The sequence below is a fragment of the Sardina pilchardus genome, chromosome 3, assembly GCF_963854185.1.
Source record: "Sardina pilchardus chromosome 3, fSarPil1.1, whole genome shotgun sequence".
Taxonomy (NCBI): domain Eukaryota; kingdom Metazoa; phylum Chordata; class Actinopteri; order Clupeiformes; family Clupeidae; genus Sardina; species Sardina pilchardus.
Genome location: NC_084996.1, coordinates 24,811,560 through 24,816,559, shown reverse-complemented (window position 1 = coordinate 24,816,559; position 5,000 = coordinate 24,811,560). Strand labels below are relative to the sequence as shown.

The window sequence follows — 5,000 nt, the reverse complement described above, 5'->3', positions numbered from 1 at the left end:
TATCAACCTCTGTGTAATGCTTTAAAAAACTGTGGTTATGCTTGTAAAGTTATAGTGTTAATCTTTGGTAGTTTGGGCCATGTTCATAAAATGTGTGTGCGTAGCTTACAGATCGGTGGACTTTCTAAGAAAAGGGCCAAACAAATCATAGTATCTAGCATAGGAGCCTCTTCATTTGGAGACGTAGGTGTCACCTTTATCCTTAGAACACTCAGTGGGCAGACCTTTTAATTCTGTGTCAGACTCTTTTAAACAAAATTTGGATTGTGCTATGATAAATGTCTATCTCTGAATCCAAATAAAGAAGTAAACTGTGTGTGTGTACGTGTGTGTAAGTGTTTGAGCTGATGCTGGTGTTCTTGGCTGGACTCTGAGCTCTGTTGCTTGGTTTACTGGCAAGGTGTGTGTGTGTGTGTGTGTGTGTGTGTGTGTGTGTGTGTGTGTGTGTGTGTGTGTGTGTGTGTGTGTTTAGGGTGAAAGTTGGCTCTGGGCCCCATAGGCTGGTGTTCTGCTGCAGGCGTTGCCATGGAGAGTGGGTGTTTCCAGGCACGGTTCTCCTCAGGGGTTCCTGCTGGAGAACTGGCCTCTAGCACTCTGGGTTCTCGCCACTCTACAGGGTTCTGCGTTCTATTCACACAGCCTCTAGCACTCTGGGTTCTCTCTACTCTACAGGGTTCTGCGTTCTATTCACACAGCCTCTAGCACTCTGTGTTCTCTCTACTCTACAAGGTTCTGCGTTCTATTCACACAGCCTCTAGCACTCTGGGTTCTCTCCATTCTACAGGGTTCTGCGTTCTATTCACACTGCCTCTAGCACTCTGGGTTCTCTCTACTCTACAGGGTTCAGCGTTCTATTCACACAGCCTCTAGCACTCTGGGTTCTCTCTACTCTACAGGGTTCTGCGTTCTATTCACACAGCCTCTAGCACTCTGGGGTTCTGTCACACAGTCTTGCGGGTCCTATAAACATTCACTCTCTGGCTCTCTCTCTCTCTTTTCTCTCTCTTTTTTACATTGGTCTTTCTGTCTGTCTTTCTTTCCCTTTCTATCTCCCTTGCTCTCTCTCTCTGTCTTTCTTTTCTTCCCCTCTCTCTCTCTCTCTCTCTCTCTCTCTCTCTCTCTCACACACACTCTGGGGATGTCCCTCAAGTAGTATCTGCTAGAGCAGTCATTCAGTCATTCAGTCATTCAGTCCCCCCCCCCCCCATCATCTATATCCAGACAGTGGTCATCTGACATCCTTCCTGTTCCCCTCCGAGTGTGTTGTGATGGTGTCTGCAAGACTGGGAGCCCCTCAGCCAAGCGTGTGTGTGTGTGTGTGTCCTGCTCCTCCATCATATCAGTGTGTGTGTGTGTCCTGCTCCTCCATCATATCAGTGTGTGTGTGTGTGTCCTGCTCCTCCATCATATCAGTGTGTGTGTGTGTGTCCTGCTCCTCCATCATATCATTTTGTGTGTGTGTGTCTGCAGGACTGTGAGCCCCTCAGCCAAGCGTGTGTGTGTGTGTGTTTGTGTGTGTGTGTGTCCTGCTCCTCCATCATATCAGTGTGTGTGTGGGCGTCTGCAGGACTGTGAGCCCCTCAGCCAAGCGTGTGTGTGTGTGTGTGTGTGTGTGTGTGTCCTGCTCCTCCATCACATCAGTGTGTGTGTGGGCGTCTGCAGGACTGTGAGCACCTCAGCTAAGCGTTTGTGTGTGTGTGTGTGTGTGTGTGTGTGTGTGTGTGTGTGTGTGTGTCCTGCTCCTCCATCATGTCAGCGCTGCTCCAGCATTTGGGAGCACAGAAGAAACATGTGCCATTTGGTCACCCTATTCACTAACTGCGAGATTGAAGCACATAATTAGATTGCTCTTCAGTCAAATCCGTATTAAAAAAAGCATGTTTAGATTGTTCTTCAGTCAAAAGTGTGTTAAAAACGTATGTGACACTGCCAGGTGAAACCAGTCGCTTTGGTCAAATATACTGTATTAAGTTACTGTGCTCACATGAACGGCATAAACTAAGCTTTCCAATGATTTGTATATCCAGGGTATTGCAAAAAGTATCGCCAAGATAACTGCGTCCAAAGTCGGCATGGTTCTCCCGTCACGATACGCCAGAAGAGGAGCAAATCACCTTTTAAGCGGCGACAGCGGGAATGACCGCTATTGTGTTGAATATTCACCTAAATAAAGTCAAGGTTTAACCGTTAAAACGTATTTTTTTGTGTAGACTGTATACTGTCAAATTATGCGAAAACTTGAAATTCGACATTTTAACCCGTATGTTTGTTTATTATGGATTTTCTCAAAATAGCAGCGTGCGCAAAGTGACTGGTTTCACCTTGCAGGGTCCCATATGTGGATGGCTGTTCAGTCAGAGGCGTGGTCAGAACATATTTCATGTCTTTGCTTTGTAATGTGCTCCACGGCACGCCGGGCAAAGAATTCCGTTCCCCTCCAGAGAGATGTTTGGGGCAGAGTTGGGTAATGGCTTGGGCTGGTACCGCTGCTCTAATGTCCAGCACAGCTCAGCGGCTCCGGGTCTGAGACCCGAGAGTGTGTAGCGCTTCACCTGACCCGGCCCAGGTCCACTCCAGGTCTGCCAGCTTCACGGTTCTGCTGCCGCTGAAGTTTCTATAAAGTCCCCTCACAAAGACGCTCTCTTGTGTCGAGTATCAAATCAAATTCCCATAAAGCAAATCAGCTGTGCAGTGTGTGCATTCCACCCCCCCCACACTCCACCCCCCCCCTCCCCATAGAGAAACTTTATACTGACATTTTTTACGACGTTTAAAAAGCATACAAATCTATTTTCTTGCCTGGTGCTTGCGTTCAACAGACCGTTAAATGGTTTCCACATCTCTTAGCGCGAGCGCGGTGTCTGATCAGCAAACATGGAAAATGTCACATAAAACTGCAGACGCTCGGAGGGCGCCCAGCCAAGCCAGGTGTTATTCTACCCATAAAGCATCTGGCTCCCTCAGACACCGTGCCCCGTGCCTGGAATACCCTCTCATTTCAGGCAATCACACTCAGGCCTGTGTGTGTGTGTGTGTGTGTGTGTGTGTGTGTGTGTGTGTGTGTGTGTGTGTGTGTGTGTGTGTGTGTGTGTGTGTGTGTGTGTGTGTGTGTGTGTGTGTGTGTGTGTGTGTGTGTGTGTGTGTGTGTGTGTGTGTGTGTGTGTGTGTGTGTGTGTGTGTGTGTGTGTGTGTGTGTGTGTGTGTGTGTGTGTGTGTGTGTGTGTGTGTGTGTGTGTGTGTGTGTGTGTGTGTGTGTGTGTGTGTGTGTGCTTACACTCAGACCTTCCATGGCCTTTGCTCAGCTGATCTGTACATGATGTGGATTGACCTTAACTAAATCACCTGCGATGTGTCAGCAGTCAGGCCAGTCCACATGCTTCTGAGAGGACGTGATGAGCTGTTGAGCTGATCAGGCCTCACCTGTAGAGGAGACACTGCCATAGAAGTACCGTTTCTGCCTCAACTTTGGCCTGTCTAGGTAGATCTCTCCCTCCATCTCTCTATCACTCTCTCTGTCCCTCTCTCTTTCCATATATTTATGTATACATACATACTGTGCTGTATATTGCTCTGGGTACTCTACATTATTGCAATGGCTCTGTATAATGTCTCACACAGATGCCAAGTTTAACTTTAATAACATATGTTAGTGTGTGTGTGTTGGTGTGTGTTAGTGTATATGTCAGCGCATATGTTAGCGTGCGTGTGTGTTGGTGTGTGTAAGTGTGTGTTTCAGTGCGTTTGTTAGCGTGTGTGTTGGTTAGTGTTAGTGTGTGTCTGTGCGTATCTTAGCGTGTGTGTTGGTGTGTGTTACTGTCTGTGTCAGTGCGTACAGTATGTTAGCGTGTGTGTTGGTGTGTGTTAGTGTGTGTGTCAGTGCGTATGCTAGCGTGTGTGTTGGTGTGTGTGTCAGAGGGTCGTCTCAGGTTGACACTGTGCGTTAGTGTGTGTGTAAGCGTGTGTGTTAGCGTGTGCGTTAGCGTGTGTGTTAGCAGGACGTCCCAGATGGACGCTGTGTGTTAGCGCTGATGTGGTTGGCGTAATCGAGTTGTCACTTCATGGGAGCAGTGTGTGGGGCTCGTTGCGTTTAAATTGGATTCTGCTCCGTGCTAATCTGCTGGAGGCTCAAGCTGGAGCGGCCGGCCCATTCAGACCCGCCCAGCCTGGGACCGGGTGCGCAGGGTGGCAGTCATTTGGGTGTGTGTGTGTGTGAGTGCGTGCGTATGTGCGTGTGTGTGTAGGTCAGTGTATGTCTGTCTGTCCGAGTATGATTACCTCTGCAGTGGGTGCATATGTGTGCCTGTCAGGGAGGTAGACTGTGTGTGTGTGTGTGTGTGTGTATGTGTGTGCTTGTGTGTGTGTGTGTGTGTGTGTGCGTGTGTGTGTGTGTTCCTGCAGTTAAGAGCTGGCTGATAGGAGGGGGGGAGGAGAGGCAGTCATTTTCACATTAGCGGAATCACATTTTCAGGAGAAAATACATTCCAGGACTCTAAACCTGATTACGCTTAACGTCATAAATGTAAGAATGTGCTTGATAAACAGCAAAAGGCAGCCACAGCATAGACTCACGCTCCTCACACTCACACACACACACACACACACACACACACTCCTCTAGCCTTGGCTAGCTTCGAAAGAGATGGTATCTCATACACATGCAAACATACACACACACACACACACACACACACACACCCTTGAAGACCAGAGGAGACTGGACATCACTCACATTGCAAGCACATGTGTCATGCTGCAAACACACATGATCAAACACTCTCTCTCTCTCTCTCTCTCTCTCTCAAACACGCAGACGCACACACACACACACACACACACACACACACACAAACACACGCACAAACACACGCACACACTCACAAACACACACCATCCAAGCACTCCCTCTCACACACATGAATGAATTGTTTTGAAGACAATCCTGTGCTTTAACAAACTCTTCTGAAGGGCTTTGGTGGATTCAGGTCCTGTCATTTATGTGT

General features: G+C 48.2%; 1 protein-coding gene across 1 annotated transcript in view; it reads left to right on the top strand.

Annotated features, from left to right (window-relative positions):
• Window positions 1-5,000, top strand: part of lmf1 (lipase maturation factor 1) — a 48,334-nt gene that overhangs the window by 19,138 nt on the left and 24,196 nt on the right. The window lies entirely within an intron of this gene.